Source organism: Macaca nemestrina, chromosome 15 (genome assembly GCF_043159975.1).
Source record: "Macaca nemestrina isolate mMacNem1 chromosome 15, mMacNem.hap1, whole genome shotgun sequence".
Taxonomy (NCBI): domain Eukaryota; kingdom Metazoa; phylum Chordata; class Mammalia; order Primates; family Cercopithecidae; genus Macaca; species Macaca nemestrina.
Genome location: NC_092139.1, coordinates 39799620 through 39818506, shown reverse-complemented (window position 1 = coordinate 39818506; position 18887 = coordinate 39799620). Strand labels below are relative to the sequence as shown.

Genomic DNA, 18887 nt, shown 5'->3' with positions numbered 1-18887 from the left:
AAATTTTCTACAAGGCCAGCTGCTCAAACAGTCTGCTGCAGCCCTAAGACCAGTTTTACCTAGTAGCTGCTAAAACAATCTGCCATGACTCTCAGACTGCTACTTACTGCTGTGGTTTAGATATTTGTCCCCTCCAAACCTCATGTTGAAACTTGATCCCCAATGCCAGAGGTGGAACCTAATGAGAAGTGTTCGGGCCAGGAGGGCAGATCCCTCATTAATAGATTAATGCCCTTCCTGGGCTTGAGAGAGTGAGTTCTCATACTATCAGACCCCTTGAGAGCTGGTTGCTAAAAAGACCCTGGCCCCTCCCCTTCTCTCTTGCTTCCTCTCTCACCATTTGATCTCTACACACAGCAGCTCCCTTTTGCCTTTTGCCATGAGTGGATGCAGCCTGAGGCCTCACCAGAAGTCAAGCAGATGCCAATGTCATGCTTCTTGTAGAATGACATCAAGCAGATGCCAATGTCATGCTTCTTGTAGAATGATTATAGAATGATGAGCCAAATAAGCCTCTTTTCTTCATAAATTACTCAGCCTCTGGTATTCCTTCATAGCAATACTAAATGAACTCAGACACTCACCAATCAGAGCTTGCCAGCTCCCAAAAGCTTCTGTAGTGCCAAAGAGTTTTCTTCCAAAACAATATGTAACATTTCCCTTTATAATAAAACTCCCAATGTGCTCTTGGTTCTTCAGACATACTGAAGGCCACCTAGTCTGTGTGTATGCCCCAAACTGAAATTCTTCATTTCCAAAATAAAATGTTAGCAATCTGTCTCTATTTTTTATTTTGACTTTCACATCATGAATATCACGTATTGTCTCATTTGAATAAGTTATCTGTAATACCTAATTAGATTTGTTTAAACAATGAAAGGCAGAGTGGGCATAATTTCCAGAAAATGACATAGAACAACATTATGCCTGATTATTTAGTTTTCCAGCTTTTTCCTACAGCATATTCCCTAAAGTTATTACAGACAGTTTAAAATACTAAAAAGGAAATAACACATTTTATCCAAGTATTTTTCAAGGGAATGCTTAGTTGAAACCCTTCTTTGTAAGATCAATTTTCAGAAAGGAAATAAAAAGTTATACAATAAGATTAGAAACTACAACTTTGAATTGCATTGGAAAGATTGGGAATAACATAGGAGAGTTTATAAGCAGCAACTTTTTAAAAAGAATTTTGTTCTAATTTCACACTAGTCATTGATTTTTATGTATGTTATTCTAAAAGATCCATTACATCGAATAAAAAGGTAATATACGGTCTTTGTAGGTTTTATAGATGTGTTTTTTTCAGGAAAATTGTTCCCTACTTTGAAAAGTTTATAAATAGGAAGTGATGGGTTACAGTGAGCTTCCTCATTGTAGGAGAAAGATGTAGAATTGATAAAGCATGACAGGAAAAGGCGTATTTTAATTTAAAAGAGGGAAGATTAAAATTAACACATCTAATGTTAAGCTGATCTAAGACACTTCTAAATACAAATAAAATGTCTCTTTACTCTGAGAAAAAATTCAAAAATAAGTAATCAAATAAGCTCTCTTGAAAGACTGCTCAAGAATACTTGGTAAAACTGTCTCTGCCGGGAGCGGGAGCTCACGTCTATAATCCAGCACTTTGGGAGGCCGAAGTGGGTGGATCACCTGAGGACAGGAGTTAGAGACCAGCCTGGCTGACCTGGCAAAACCCCATTTCTACTAAAAATACAAAAAAAAAATTAGCTGGGCGTGGTGGCACACGCCTGTAATCCCAGCTACTTGGGAGGCTGGGGCAGGAGAATCACTTGAACCTGGGAGGTGGAGGTTGCAGTGAGCTGAGATCATGCCACTGCACTCCAGCCTGGGCAACAAGACTGAAACTGTCTCAGGAGAAAAAAAAAAACACCTGTGTCTCTCCACTTTTAATGCAGGATTGAGCATTAAGATGGCACTTGGTCTGATAAAAATATTTTTTTGTCTGTCTCTTTATCTGGTCTTTCTTAAGTTTACGCTATTGTGAAAAAGTAGAACCTACTTTTTCTATAATTTAATTTTCTTCCAAGGAAGCAACGTAATTAAAGTCTCACCTTTGTGTAGTGTACACTAAGCTTGAACATAAAGCCTCTATATTTCATTTCTCCCTACTTCTAGGCTTTGGAAATGATTTAGAATCGTCCCACTGTGGTCTCTGTTACATAGCAGCAACTGCAGTTTGCTTTATAGACCTTCATTATAGACTGGCAAAGTTATCTCCCAGGGTTTTGCAAATTTCGGCCAGAATTTTAAAACCTAAAATCTGTGTTTGATACTCTTCCCTGCCATATCATCAACCCATACAGGCTGTGTCAGGGTAGGCTAATGGCCATAACAGCTCCTAAACAGCAGCGCCTTAATGTAATACAAGTTTATCTCATTCATATAAAATCCCAAACAAGTATTCTCCTTCATTAGGCATCTCCTTCAAACAATGGGGGGCGGGGGTGGGCAGAGGAGTCAGGCTCCTTCACTCTCTGCCACCTTCAACACCTGGGCCCTAAAGTCCTTTGTGATGGTTCATTACACCACAGCCTGTAAGCCCTGCTCAACCCAGCTCCTGGCCACTCACCTCTGTAGTGAATTCTTACAATTTTTGGTTGCCTCGGTATCCACTGTAAATATAAGTTGAACTTTCTCATACAAGGAGCAGGGTTGTCACTCTTGACACAGTCTCCAGTTCTCTTCCCACTTCCTCAGTGCAGTTGATCCAGATATCTGCCTTATGCAACCACTTCCTGGTGAGCACGTCCCTGGGGGACAGCGGGGTACCACCCACTTGACTCTCCCCGAGGACCCCACAGCACATGCAGATGACCACAGTGACCGCCTCTCAGCTGCAGGGTGACCCCACCTAAATCACGCCTGCTTGCTGTAAACCCACCAATTAGAATTCCCCATGGGAAACCTGCCTGAGTAATGCCCTGGATCCCAACAAAGGCTTCAGCCCTCAGATTCCTCTTGCTCACCCGCTCCCCACCCTCTGGTTGAGGGTGTGGTTCCCGGCTGGCTCCCCTTCCCACTGGCCTGGAGAGGCCTGCTGCCCTCCTCTCTGGCATCTGTAAGTAGTAAAAACGTCTTCTGTTAGAGCATTATGTTGTGCTGTGCTGCCCGTGGCTCACATGACTGGCACACCCAAACAGAATTCTCCTCCCAGTTAGAGCTCTCCTAGAGAGCAGCGTCCTGGTGGAAATAAACTGGACACAGGTCCTACAAAAGCCACAAGGTACTGCAGGATAAGCAAGGTAGGAGGGACACCTGGTCACGACTGGGCACGGAGGTACCAGGCCATCCGCTAGGATGAAGTATCCTGTGAAAGGCACACTTTAAACATCCACGACCACCTCCCCAGGATCCCTGTCAGGGCAGGGCTAGAGAGACCTCCTCCAAGTTAGAAAGAAATGACAACCACCACATATCACTGAGCTGCCTGCCCCAAAGCTACCGGCATCACCTCTGCCAGACAGCTCCCTCTGCCCAGACATCTTCCCATTGCATGGGCCCCTTCTTCCACCCAACTCTCATCCACTCTTCTAGATGCAATTCATGCTACCTCTGCAGGAGACCTTCCTTATTCATTATCCCCAGGCCCAGATGGGGACTCTGCACTTTCCACATTGTATAGGAAGGATCTTGTTCTGGGCCAGATTACCTCAGCAAACCCTGAGTTCCACACAGTAATAGCTATCCCCAACCGGCTAACGTGTCAAAGATTATCCAAGCTGCTTTACACTCATGAATTTGTTTAATCTTGACAACATTCCTGTCGTGTATCCTCAGTCCCATTTTACAGATGAGGAAACTGAGGTGAGGAAGGAAAAGTAACTTGATTAGGGACCTTCAGCTGGCAACAACAGGCAAGATTCAAATTCAAGTCTACCCAGAGTTTGTTGTCCTCTATGCCACAGCATGTCTTGGTTTTGTTGCTTTTTCAAAAAGCCCTGATTCTGTTAAGATATCAGACATACCTGGAAAAAACTACACTCTAAAAATGCAATATTCTGACATTGGATAAAAATTAAGGAAATCTGGCCAGGTGCGGTCACTCACATCTGTAATCCTAACACTTCGGGAGGCAAAGCTGGGCAGATCACTTGAGGCTAGGAGTTAAACATGGTGAAACACCATCTCTACTAAAAATACAAAAATTAGCTGGGCTTGCTGGCGCATGCCTGTAATTCCAGCTACCTGGGAGACTAAGACAGGGGAATCACTTGAACCCAGGAGGCAGAGGTTGCAGTGAGCTGAGATCATGCCACTGCACTCCAGCCTAGGTGACAGAGCAAGACTCTGTTTCGAGAAAAAAAAATTAATGAAATCCAAATAAAGTATAAACTTTAGTCAATAGTAGTATATCAATACTGGTCCATTCATTGTTACAAATATACCATAGTAATGTAAGACATTAACATAAGGGGAAACTAAGTGTGAAGTATACAAGATCTCTCTATACTATCTTGGCAACTTTTCTGTTAACCTGAAACTATTAAATATTCTGAAATTAAAAGTTTATTTTTTAAAAAACTGTTCCAGGTCAAGTTGGTAAAGACAGAATTTCCACAAAGAAGAATTTCATTTATTTGCTTTAAGACTTCAATTACTATTAAATAATTTTATTTAAGACTTTCAGTAGATTAAATAAAAATGAAAATTTCTAGATCTAAGTCTTGTCAATCATTTGCATTCTGTATCCAAATGATCTTGGTTTCTGCTCCTGGCATCAATTTGCTCACAGAAAGTTTTTTAAAGGAGCAAACAGACAGGGATGTGGTGTAGTAGTTTTAAAATATGTCCATAGCTTCTTTGATACTACTTCCTTTAAGAGGTGGAGGAAGCCATGTTGTGAGGACACTCAAGCCACCCTGAGGTCTGTGTAATGAGGAACTAAGGCCTCCTGCCAAACACCAATATGGACCAGAAGCCTCCTGCCTATGCCATGTGAGTGCACCAACTTGGAAGTAGATTCTTCAGCCCTGGTCCAGCCTTCCAATGATGGTAGCCCCAGCTGACATCGTGTCTGGAACATCATGAAAGACCCAGAACCAGAGCCAGCCAGCAAAGCCAGTCCAAAATACCTGACCCACAGAAACTGTAGGATGATAAATGTTTACTGAGCTGCTATGTTGGAGCAGTTTGCCATGCAGCAATAGGAAACTCCTTAATTCACCATCTCCCCTACCTCCACCACACGTGGAATTCTTCTTCTCCGATCTTTAGTCTCAACACAGGGGGCTTCTAACTGTTTTGTGCCACTGACTTCTTTGTCAATGCATGGGTTTCCTATGGCTGCTATAACAAATGATCACAAATTCAATGGCTTAGAATAACACAGATTCATTATCTTGTGGTTCTGGAGGCTAGAAGTCCAAACAAGTCTTGTAGAGCCAAAATCAAGGTATCAGCAGGTGTTTCCTTGCCTTTTACGGCTTCCAGAGGCTGCCACACTCCCCAGCTTATGGCCGCCTTTTGTCTTCAAAGCCAGCAATCACGTTATTCCCATCTGTTTCCATCACCACATCTTCTTCTCTGACTCTGACCCCAAGTCTCCTGCCTCCCTCTTTCACTTATAAAGACCCTTGTGGTGACATTGGTCACACTTTGATGCTCTAGGATTAATCTCTCCATCTTCAGGTCAGCTAATTAGCCACCTTAGTTCTATCTGCAACCCTAATTCCTCCTTGCCACATAACATTAACATTTCACAGTTTCTTGGGATTAGGACAGGGACATCTTTGGGTAGCCGTTATTCTGCCTACAGTCAGTTTGGTGAAGCCTGTGGACCCTTTTTCAGGATAAGGTTTTCAAGTGCATAAAATCACAGACATGACTACAAAGGAAATTAATTCCACTGAATAGTTACTAAAATACTCTAATACAGTTATTAAAATACTTTAAAAACAAATGTGTGATATAGTAATATATGTGCATCTTTTTAAACATACTAAAAGATCTATAATTGAACTGGTAACTACCTTAATTTCAAAGTGGAGATAAATGTAAAGATTCAAGATTGTCTGCAATAAAAAGAACAAAGCTGGAGGCATCACGCTACTCAACTTCAAATTATACTACAGGGCTACAGTAACCAAAGCACCATGATACTAGTACAAAAACAGACACATAGACCAATGGAACAGAATAGAGAACCCAGAAATAAGGCTGCATACCTACAACTGTCTGACCTTTGACAACCCTGACAAAAGCAAGCAATGGGGATAGGACTCCCTATTTAATAAATGGTGCCACAACTGGCTAGCCATATGCAGAAAACTGAAACTGGACCCTTTCCTTACACCATATACAAAAATTAAGTCAAGATGCATTAAAGACTTAGATGTAAAACCAAAAGGTATAAAAACCCTGGAAGATGACCGAGGCAATACCATTCAGGACATAGGAATGGGCAAAGATTTCATGATGAAGACACCAAAAGCTATTGTAACAAAGCAAAAATTGACAAATGGGATCTAATTAAACTAAAGAATTTCTGCACATCAAAGGAAACCATCAACAGAGTAAACAGCCTACAGAATGGGACAAAATTTTTGCAAACAAGGCATCTGATAAAGGTCTGATATCCAGCATCTATAAAGAGCTTAAACTTAAGAAAGAAAGAAAGAAAGAAAGAAAGAAAGAAAGAAAGAAAGAAAGAAAGAAAGAAAGAAAGAAAGAAAGAAGGAAAGAAGGAGAAAATAAGAAAGAGAGAGAGAGAAAGACATCAAAAAACAGGCAAAGGACATGAACAGACACTTCTCAAAAGAATATATTCGTGCGGCCAGCAATCAAATGAAAAAAAGGTCCAGGTCACTGATCATTAAAGAAATGCAAATCAAAACCACAATGAGATACCATCTCACACCAGTCAGAATGGCTATTACTAAAAAGTCAAAAAATAACAGATGCTGGTGAGGTTGTGGAGAAAAAGGAACTAAAAGAGTTGGTGGGAGTGTAAATTTGTTCAACCATTGTGGAAGACAGTGTGGGGATTTCTCCAAGACCTAAAAACAGAGATACCATTTGACCCAGCAATCACATTACTGGGTATATATTCAAAGGAATATAAATCATTCTATTATAAAGACACATGCACACGTATGTTTACTACAGCACAATTTACAATAGCAAAGACATGGAATCAACCTAAATGCCCATCAGTGACAAACTGGATAAAGAAAACGTGGTACATATATACCATGGAATACTATGCAGTCATAAAAGCAAATGAGATCATGTCCTTTGCAGGAACATGGGTGAAGGTAGAGGCCATTACCCTTCACAAACTAATGCAGGAACAGAAAACAATACCGCATGTTCTCACTTATAAATGGGAGTTAAATGATGAGAACACATGGACATAGAGGGGAACAACACACACTGGGGCCTGTGGAGGGTAGAAGGAGAGAGAGAATCAGGAAAAATAACTACTGGATACTAGGCTTAATACTTGGGTGACAAAATAATCTGTACAACAAACCCCCATGGTACAAGTTTACCTATATAATGAACCTGCACATGTACCCCTGAACTTAAAAGATTTTTAGAAGATTGTTTACAATTATGTAATATAAAAATCTGAGATTTCTATCGGCAGCATAGTCCCAGGTACTACTGTTACTGTGTTTGTTGCCTGCATTTACAATCAAAGGAAATACTAATTTTCTGTTAGAGGCTAGTGATTTTTCCCCAGGTGAATTCACACTGAGTTTGGCTTAAGACCTGACGTAAAACCTTGTAATCAAGGCACTTACTTAATTTTTAAAACATAACAGCCAGGTGTGGTGGCTCACACCTGTAATCCCAGCATTTTGGGAGGCCAAGGTGGATGGATCTCTTGAGCCCAGGAGTTCGAGACCAGCCTAGGCAACAGAGGGAAACCCTGTCTCGAAAGAAAGAAAAGAAAGAGCGAGCCAGGCGTGGTAGCGTATGCCTGGAGCCCAGCTACTTGGGAGGCCAAGACAGGAGGATTGCTTGAGCCCGAGACGTTAAGCCTGCAGTAAGTTGAGATGGCACCACTGCACTCCAGTCTGGGCCACAGAGCGAGACTCTGTCTCCAATAAATAAATAACTTATACTCCAGCAAGTTAAAATGAAAGGGCATTATCCTTCTCAAATCCATAGAAACTCCCCTTTTTCAACTCAATTCAAACGTTACTAAGCACCTACTGTGTACAGAGACCTTTGTATGCTCAAAAGGGGCAAGAAAAAAAACAAAAGTAATGGGAAGTCGGTGACAACATAAAATAAAGCAAGGATTCTAAGAATTTATATAGGAAAATCTGTCCTCCAACTTAAAAATGGACATATTTATGTTCTAAATCTAATGAAATTAAGCCAAGGTGGAAGGTAAGGAGGGTTATAGATTTACAAACGTGACGACAGCGACATCTAGTGGGAGCCATTGATAAAGCACCTCTAGTGTTTTACTGCAAAGAAGCACGCACAGCCAGCCACGTTCATGAAATATTTACTACACCTATTGTAAATTAATATCGAGTCAGGCCCTGGCCGGCAGCCCATCCGTGTTCTTTTCTCCTCGGGCTGCATCCCACATCATGAGTGGTCTCATGCACACATACCTCAGCCAAGTCCCAGATAGAAAGAAGGTAAAGAAAATGATTCTGGCTCTTTTCTTTAACACAGACTAATTGGAGATTCCGTGCCAAGGTAAAAAGTCATGCAGGTATTAAATGACCAAACCTAGGCAAGGGATATTTTTCCATCAGAACAAAGAAAAACATGTGTACTGAAGTAGGCTATGATATTGGAGACCCAGGGTAGGGTCATTCAGTTCCACAAACTGCTTCCACGTTCTCTTTCTCTTGGATTATTGGTTTTTCCTTCCTTCACCAAATCCAGAGTGCTTTGCAGGTAGTGTAAGAGCAGTGAGAGAATGGAGGAGAGGTGAAAGGAGCACGGATCGTGTCTGAAGGAAAGTGAGGCCCCCTCGGCCACCCATCAGACCCAAAAGTACACACATTTGTGTCCTACTCCTAAGGGCAGGTTGAAATCTGGGTGGTCAGAGTCAAATGGCTGGAGAAGATCCCGTGCAGTTCCTGGAAACATGCTCAGGGTCATTTGCACAGGGAATTCCTGAGTCCCAGGTACCCAAAGTGAGGTTTAGAAGAGCAGAGGCAGACTCCAGGTGAACACTATCCTCTGCCTGATGGTCTCCCTAGTCAGTGGCACAGATATGGCCAGAAAAAGGCCATGGAAAGGGGCCTCTACATTGTGGGTTGTTGCCAAAATCTAAGGGTAGTACTGCTCTTATCTGTCCTGCCTTTTTGCACATTTCCTGGTTGGGACCATTTTTATGATGGCAGCCAACTGTTTAAACATGTACGTAGTGTGTGTGGAATGAGACGGACAAACCACACACGTCTTTCTAAAAGCCCTCTGTCAGCCAACGTGTCTTAGACTTCATTATGCACAGCAATCCCCTGGGACCTTCTTGGAATGCAGATTCTGGCTCATTGGGTCTGGGGATGGAGCACCAAAACCTTCATTTCTAACAGATCCCAGGTGATGCTGCTCAGGGACCAGTAGCAAGGCTTCAGTAGACATGATTTTTGTCTGCTCAGCATCCCATTGTTGTTGTTTTTTTTGGGTTTTTTTTTTGTTTTTTTTTTTTTTTTTTGGAGAACTCAGTCCTCTCCTATTCTACAGAAAGTCCACTCAGTCTATGTGGCTCATTTGAGGCTGGTTCCATCTCCCCAAGAGCGGGCACGTGCTCAGGCCAGGCTGTGAGAAGCCTTCCGAGGACACTGCAGAACCAATCATTGTCTCCAGCTGTGCGGTTTTAACTGGGCTGGAGCTGCTGTAGGTCATCCTTTCCACCAGGTGGGGCCAGCCTGAGAATGACGCCACCACAGAGGAGAAGAGAACCAAAGATGGCAAGAAAGAGGCAGGTCTTGGGTGAATCCCTGGATCCAGCCACGCCTCCAGACTTACCAGCTGTGGCCAATAAACTCCCTTTCTTCCTGAGCTAGTTTGAAATGGGTCTCTTCACTTGCAATGAACATTCTTCCTGATTTCACTCTTGATCTAATGAAAGATGAGGATGGCAGCTGATTTCCAAGTGGAGAAGCTCCCTGCCCCCATTCTAAGGTCCACCATTCCTAGGAGCCTCCCCAAGCCCTCGCATCAGCAGTAAGCCTTCTGCACTGAAGCCGGTCCCTCTTGCTACTTAGTCCCCTTGTTTGGAACTTTTCATTTACACCAATAACAAATCATAACCCCACTTACATAGCATTTTCCAGTTTCAAAACCTTTTTCAAATATATAGTCCAGACGAGCTAAGCTTCCTGGGTTTAAATTTCATCTTCGCCCCTTCTTTTTAATTTTTTTAATGTTTGTGGCTACATAGGAGGTCCATATATTTATGGGGTGCATGAGATGCTTTAATAAAGGCATGCAATGTATAATAATTACATCATAGACAATGGAGTATCTGTCCCAAGCACTTATCTTCTCTATTACAAATAATCCAATTATACTCTTTTAGTTACTTTTTAAAGTACAATTAAATTATTGGTTATAGCCAGCCTGACACTTCTTAGCTATACAATGTTGAGCCAGTTATTTGGCTTCTCTGTGCCTGCACTGCCTCATCTGTAAAATGGGGATAATTGTGGCTCCTGACTCATGGGGCTGCCATAATGTTAGGTTAGTTAATATGTGTTACAATCTTAGAACAGTTACCAGGCTCATGGTAAGATCTATACAAGTTCCACTATTACTATAACTATCATTATGGTTATTATTTTATCCCCAAAACAAGCCCTCAATATCAGCATTATTATTTTTATCCTCATTCCTATTTTGTAGATGAGCAGACTAAAAATGATTGTGTGACAGACTCACATAGTGAATATCACTGAGATAATTTCAAGTCATCTGAGTCTATATCCCTATCAACAATCTTCCCCAAGTTGTAATATGTAGACTCTTATTATGCTATCTTGTGTTATTTTATTGCTATACTAATTCAAATGTGTATGCCCTCTTGTTAGCTAACTTACTATCTTAACACCAGGAACTCTGATAAACACGTCTTTAACTTGGAACCAACCCAAATGCCCATGAATGATAGACTGGATAAATATGGCACATATACACCATGGAATACTATGCAGCCATAAAAAAAGAGTCCATGTCCTTTTCAGGGACATGGATGAAGCTGGAAGCCGTCATTCTCAACCAACTAACATAGGAACAGAAAACCAAACATCGCATGTTCTCACTCGTAAGTGGGAGTTGAACGATGAGAACACATGGACACGGGGAGGGGAACATCACACACCGGGGCGTCAGAGGCTGGGGGGCAAAGGCAGGGAGAGCATTAAGACAAATACCTAACGCATGTGGGGCTCAAAGCCTAGATGATGGATTGATGGGTGCAGCAAACCACCATGGCACATGTATACCTATGTAACAAACCTGCACATTCTGTACATGTATCCCAGAACTTAAAGTAAAATTTTAAAAAAATCTTTAAAATTCCTTAGCAAGTACCATAACACTAGAGAGTAAGCAGATACCCATTGACTGATAATATTTAATAGGATAGAAATGTGTACATTAATCCTTTACATAGAGCAGTTTACAAAACAATATAAACATGACACTCCGTTATTGTCAAAAATGCTTTTCTATGTATGTTTGTCTACATGTAGACAGGAAAAAATAACTGAAAGAATTTATATCAAAATATTAGCAAGGTTATCATTTCTGGGTAGGGAGAAATGGATAACTTGTTTCTGCATGTCAGGGACTTTAATTAAGAGGCTTCCGAAGACTCAACAACTGGAAAGTGTGGGGTGTGAGGTTGCTTTGACCTCCGCCCTCCCCACTGCTACCTGAGGGCTGTCAGAGTCCCAGCCAACACATTACCTGGGGAGACTGAGGGAATCTTCTTGAAGCTACAGTCGGTATTTGTTCATATCCTCCACACATGCCCACCTGCCCCAGTGTCTCTCAGTTGGGTTCTAAACTGCTGGACTGAACGTCTCACCTTCTAGACTTGTCCTAAAACTGCCTTTCATTTCCCTCTGGTGTCTTCTCAATAAAGGATGGTTGGAAGGCCGTAGAAACAACTTGGGGCTCCTTTGGGAGCTCTCCCAAAAAGTAGGTAGAAGAACCCATGTGGTCCCCTGAGGAGAGGGGAATGGGTTTCCACGCAGGGCTCTCTCATTGGGTATTCTTCATCTTCCACCACCAACACACCAGTTTGTTTTGAGACGGGGTCTCACTCTGTCTCACAGGCTAGAGTGCAATGGTGCCATCACAGCTCACTGCTTGCCCTCCCCGGACCAAGCAATCCTCCTGCCTCAGCCTCCCAGATAGCTGGGACTATAGGTGTGCACTACTGTGCCAGGCTGATTTATTTTTTTGTAGAGGTGGAGGTCTCACTATATCACTTAGGCTGGTCTCGAACTCCTGGGCTCAAGTGATCCTCCCACCGCAGCCCCCCAAAGTGCTGGGATTTCAGGCAGAAGCCACCACATCCAGCCAACATGTATCTTATAATACAAGAAAAACATTTGTAAAGCAAATATTTATTTAATACTTGCTTTAAAACATTGCCAGGCAGGTTGTAAGTGTTCATTTGTGGATAGTTGGAAAATACACTCCGAATTGTTTGTCTCCATCCTGCCAAGCTTGGAGGTGTTGAGAATATTCTTTTCCTAGTATTTGTTTCTTATATATTAGTATTTCTTATATCCTTTCCTGGTATTTGTACATATTTCTTTGGGAGTCCTTAAAATTCAATCAGTTCTAAATTACCAATTCTGGATCCTTCAGTCCACACATCCCCTATGTTTCCTGGGATGATTTCCTACCTCTGCTATGGCTGGCATAGAACAGCTAGCTGCAAGAATCTGTAAAAATAGTACTTACGGTCTTAATTTCTTTTTTTTTTTTTCTTTTCTTTTTTGAGACCAAGTCTCGCTCTGCCACCCACGCTGAAGTGCAGTGACACAAACTCAGCTCACTGCAGCCTCCACCTCTGGCTTGAATTTTCCCAGGAGTGAGAAGTCTCCCGGGAGAATTGAAGCGATTCTCCTGCCTCAACCTCCTGAGTGGCTGAGACTACAGACACTCTCCACTATGCCCACTAATTTTTTTATTTTTTTTAGTAGAGTCGGGGTTTCACCATGTTGGCCAGGCTGGTCTCGAACTCCTGACTTCAAGTGATCCTCCTGCCTTGGCCTCCCAAAGTGCTGGGATTATAGGGATGAGCCACTGCACCTGGTCCTTAACTTCTTTTTAAAAATGATTTTCCGTAAACATTTCAATGAGTCAAAACTCAGAAAATGACAGAGTGATTCTGACCCCCCTTGATCATTTAGCAAACATTTGTTTTGTGCCTAGTGGGTAACGGGCTCTGGGGATAAAGTGATGAATTGAAACATACACTCTTCGTGCCCTCCAGGATTTTAGAATCTAATGGACATAAATCCCACTCACCTCTGGAAGTGATGTTCTTTTTCTCCGATCCAGTTATCCTTATATGCTAAGTGCTTTGTACATTTTCCAAAAATCAAAGCTTTCAAGTACACCAAATAGAGAGGGATTTCAGGAAAAAGCACATTAGGAGAGAGGGAGAAGCAGCCTCGCCTTTTATCTTCCTAATTATTGGTCTAATGTCTGCTTTCACACATGCATTGCAAAGTTCATGAGGGCAATTTGTCATTTTATCCGCACTTTTATCCATCACTTTTATCTCCAGCACCTAGAAAAGTGTTTGGCACTTAGAAGACACTCAGCAAATACTGATTGATTGAACAAATTAGTGAATGAGCCTAGGAATATTGCTAGGCAGGCCATAGGTGTTCATTTGTGGATAGTTAAGTAGATGAACAGGTAATAGAACAGATAAGTGGATAAGAGCAGAGACGGGTGAATTGTGAATGGGAGAGTAGAAGGGTAAATAGGGCAATGGGTGGGTGAATGGGTAGGTGAGTAGATGGATGGTTGGGTTGATATGTGTGGAGGGGGTGATTTTAAAAGTGGAAAGACTCAGTCTAGTGATCTGGATCCTTGTGATAATGTTCATTTTGTAAAGAAATGTTAATTTTCTCCAGTGAAAGAAATTACAGACGCACCACCAGGGTTTGGACGTATTTATGGCATAGTCCCTGGCACACAGGAGGTATGAAATAAATGTTTTCTGAATGAATGGTGAATGAGAGCAAATGAATAAATGAAGAATTAGCTGGATCATGAGACTTTTTTCTTTGTGTTTCTTCTTTAATCCATTTTCTTAACTATGAGTAAGATTGAGGAGGAGAGAAGGGAATAATTAAGGCAGTTGTGTCCTCAATAGCAGATTATCATAGAAACCACCAACCAGCTGCACCCTCATGATTATTGCAGTGCTTTCCACAATAGCTAAGACGTGGAATCAACCTGGGTATCTAACAACCGATGAATGGGTTTTTTAAAACGTGATATGTATACACAATGGAGTACTATTCGGCCACAAAAAAAGAACGAAATCCTCTCATTCACAGCAACATGGATAGAACTGGAGGATATAATGTTAAGTGGAAATAAGCCAGGCACAGAACAGAGGATACTAGAGGCTGGGAAGGGGAAGGAAAGGATAGTGAGATTTGTTAGAGAATACAAAATTGCAGCTAGTTATTAGATGGATGCAAAAGTAATTGTGGGTTTTGTTATTAAAAGTAATGGCAAAATGAGCAATTACTTTTGCACCACCTAACAGATGGAATAAGTGTTAGTGTTATATAGCACTGTAGAACGGTCTTCAGCGACATTTTTAAAAACAAAAAAAGTAACTATAAAGACAAGAATATATTCTATAATTTCAAATAGCTATAAGACAGATATTGAATGTTCCCAACACAAAGATATGATGTGTTTGTGATTATGGATATGCTAATTACGCTGATCTGATCACTATATATTATACGTATCAAAACATCGCTATGTACCTCATAAATATGTACAATTATTGTATGTCAACTTAAAAATTAAAACTTTTTAAATAAAAAGAATCCACCAATTGCCAGATCACACACACACCCCACTGTCATAAACACCGACTGCAGCCTGCCCAGGCTCCCTTCACCAGGATGACACGCCCTTCCCTTCCGCTTTATATGCTTCTGTGTCCTTTCTGAGCTGTGTCTTTTCAGAGCTGCATCCTTTCTCCAACAAGACCCCTTGACAGATGGGCACCACCTCCCCCAGAAGGCTGTAACTTTCCTCTCTCCTGGAGGTGGCACACAACCACTGACTGACTGATGCAGGGGTCCAGAAGGCCAGCCCGTTCATCTCAAGGAGAGATTGCTCCACAAGCCCAACCTAGACTTTACAGGAGTCACACCCTGGCTTGGTTCCTTCCCCTGCCTGTCCTGCTCTCCTTGCCCACTCTCCCTTGAGAGCCACCAATAAAACACGTGCTCTTGGATCCCTGTCTCAAGCTCTGCCTCTAGGGAGCCTGACCTAAGGCAGTCTCTAACCCCGTTAACATTTTCCAGACATAGAGTAAAGTTCATGGCTTTGTTGCTTTCCTTATGCTCTAACCAGGGACCCCATTTCTCTCTCCTGTGAGAGCAACATCACCAACTGTTCCAAGGCGGGATGTTTTCAGGAGGGGTGTAACAAAATGATACAGCAAAGGTTGCTGCCTGGGCATTAGAAGTAGAAAACCACACCCAGATGGCCCAAGCCAGTAGCTGGGGATACGAACCTCACCATGTCTTTCCCACCTAGCAGAATAGACTCGCCGCTTTCCTGCCACTTCCATTAAATGGACCATTCAGACATTTGCCTGTGAATTTCAAGTGAGCCACGTCCTATTCCCTAATATATATTGTTAATTGCTGTGTGTGCTCACTCACTATCTCTTTCTGCCTGACTCTTCCTCTTCATTTCTGCCTCTCATGACCCGAGGATGGAGGGCCATCAGGGCCAGTAAGTAATAAATCTTAGGATTTATTTCCTATCACGATGGTGTACTGAATTTGCATCTTCCATCTGAATCAGGGGCTACTCCAGGCCGGGTTTTTCCTGGGATGCCAGGGAGAACATGAGGGCAGGCTCCCAGGCCACAGCAATCGTCAGTCAGGCAGAAACTGGACACAGGTCAGCAAGAGCTGCAAGGACACCTGCCAGTATAAACAACTTTCTCACGTGAAACACACCCTGGTCACAGTCAACACAACTAAGCATTAGATTATCGGCCATGTAAAAGAAGTATCCAGTGCACAGCACGTGTAGACACCCATGCTCAGCTCCCCTCCATTTCCTGGCAGGGCTGCTAGCTGCTCTGGTATTGGAACCCCAATTTAGCTGGGGGCTGTTAAAATAAAGGGTCCATGCTACCTCATATCCAGCACCATAGTTATGTTGGCCTATCTCTTGGAAAAGTCAGTGTGAGGGATGTGGAGGGGGCAGGGCGTTCTGAAGCCCTTACTGGGCACATTCATACAGGCGAGTACTTTCTCTGTGCTTTTCAGCAGTTGTGGCAAAGCACATCAGCACCACTGCAGGGTTACTGGGTGGTAGACCACGCATACACAGACCCTGAGGCAAGAATTCAAAGCGTATTTGGGAGGTGACTCATCCCAGGATGTATTAGTTCATTTTCATACTGCTATAAAGAACTGCCGAAGGCTGGGTAATTTACAAAGGAAAGAGGCTTAATTGACTCACGGTTCAACATGGCCGGGGAAGCCTCAGCAAACTTACCATCACCTCAGAAGATAAAGGGGAAGCAAGGCTCCTTCCGCACGACGCAGCAGGAAAGGTGCTGCGTGAAGGCGAAAAGCTCCTTATAAAACCACCAGATCTCGTGAGAACTCACTCACTATCACGAGAACAGCAGCGAGGGAAACGCCCCCATGATTCAGTTACGTCCCACCTGGTCTCTCCCACACACGTGGGGATTGTGAGGATTACAATTCAAGAGGAGATTGGGATAGGGACTCAAAGCCTAACCATATCACAGGGAGCACCTGAAGCCGGTGGGGAACTGAGATAGGGAAAGGAAGAAGCCAGTCACAGGTGTGTTCATGAGCAGGTTATTGCAGTGGACCCTTGGAGTCCAGTCTCCAGGAAACTCTGGGGAACTGTGAAGAATTAGTCTCAAAGTTGTTCCCCCTGTGGACAAGGATGCTAGGTATTGATTCACCAACTGCTGTATCTCATTGGCTAAGGGCCGCTCCTGGGAGTGTTAATTGCCCCAGTATTTTGGCCTGCTCTGCGTTTAAGCCAAGAAACTTCCTAGCTAGAGAGCCCATCAGACAGAGAGCTGCAAATATTCGCCATTGACAGCCGTGGGCATGAGGGAACGGGGGTGCCATGGGAACGTGGTCTGCCACACTGGCCCACGTATCCCTGCAGGTGCCTCACCACACTATCTTCTTCATTCAGACACCTTAGTTGGTGACACAGGTGCAGGAAGAGAGGGATCCAGGAGTCAGGACGAGGAGTCGGGGAGGGAAAGCTCCTCATTATAGAGCAGGCCTGAGTCAGGGCAGTTGAAAAGGAGCCAGAAAGGGCTTCAAAGGCACAGAACAACCACTCACCCACTGGCACTTCCAGTCATATGGGACTTGGACCAAAGAGTACCCCATGGAGCAGAAAGAGCCTGTGTATTTCCCAATCATCATTCCAGGTCGTGAGGCTCCAGCAGCACACGTGGGTTGGTGGGTTGGTGCTGGGGCATCTCCTGTTCTTGCTGCCTTCACCTATTCTCCCTAATCTTGGCCACAACCTCTCTTTACCCTATGGAGAACCACTCACTCCTGCAAATATGATCCCGTGCATGAGAACAAGCTGGGCCCCTCAGATGTCTGCTCCTTGGAATTTGAACCTGGAGCAGAGGGATACTGTTTGTCTCCAGAGATGCTGTAACAAAGACCACAGACTGGGTGGCTCCAAACAACAGAAACTTCGGGAGGCTGGAACTGCAAGATGGAGTTGTCAGCAGGGCCCTGCTCCCTCTGAAACCTGTAGGGGAAAATTCTTCTCTTAGCGACCGGATGTTTGCTGTCATGTGTTGAAATATAATCCCTAATGGGATAGTATTTGGAAATGAGAGGTAATGTGGGCAGAGCCTTTATGAATGGGATCAGCACCCTTAGAAAAAGAATCCAGGCTGGGTGTGATGGCTCACACCTGTAATCCCAGGTATTTGAGAGGCCAAGGCGGGTGGATCACCTGAGGTCAGGAGTTCGAGACCAGCCTAGCCAACATGGTGAAACCCCGTCTCTACTAAAAATACAAAAATCAGCCAAGCATGGTAGTGCATGCCTCGGGTCCCAGCTACTCAGGAGGCTGAGGCAGGAGAATCACTTGAACCTGGGAGGCGGAGATTGTAGTAAGTTGAGATTGCGCCCCTGCACTCCAGCCTGAGCAACAGAGGGAGACTCCATCTCAAAAAAGAAGAATCCAGAGACCTAACTCACTGCCTTTCCACCGTGTGAAAATGCAGCAAAAAGGCAGTATCTGCAACCTGGAAGAGGGCCCTCACCAGAACCCAGCCCTGCTGGCACCCTGATCTTGGACTTCCCAGTCTCCAGAAATGTGAGAAATACATTTCTGTTGTTTATAAGCCATCCAGTTTATGATATTTTTTACACCAGCCCAAGCTGCCTAAAACACCTTCCTCCATCTTGTAGCTTCTGATGTTTGCAGCCAGTCCCTGGAGTTACTTCAGTTACAGAGGTATCACCCTAGTCTCTGCCTCTGTCACCACATGGCCAGCTTTGCCCTGTGTGTCTCAATCTCTTCTCCTCTCATAAGGATGCCAGTCATATTGGATTGGGGTTCACCTTACTCCAGTATGACCTCATCTTAACCTAATTATATCTGCACAGACCCTATTTCCA

At 43.3% G+C, this 18887-nt stretch overlaps 1 protein-coding gene across 1 annotated transcript in view; it reads left to right on the top strand.

Moving 5' to 3' along the window:
- Positions 1 to 16888: 16888 nt before the first annotated feature.
- The window catches only part of LOC105481544 (FERM domain containing kindlin 1), a 64175-nt gene continuing 62176 nt past the window's right edge, over positions 16889 to 18887 (top strand). The window contains exon 1 of the mRNA XM_071079650.1: positions 16889 to 17058. The gene's annotated coding sequence lies outside the window, so the exon portion shown is untranslated. The remainder of the gene's footprint in view (positions 17059 to 18887) is intronic.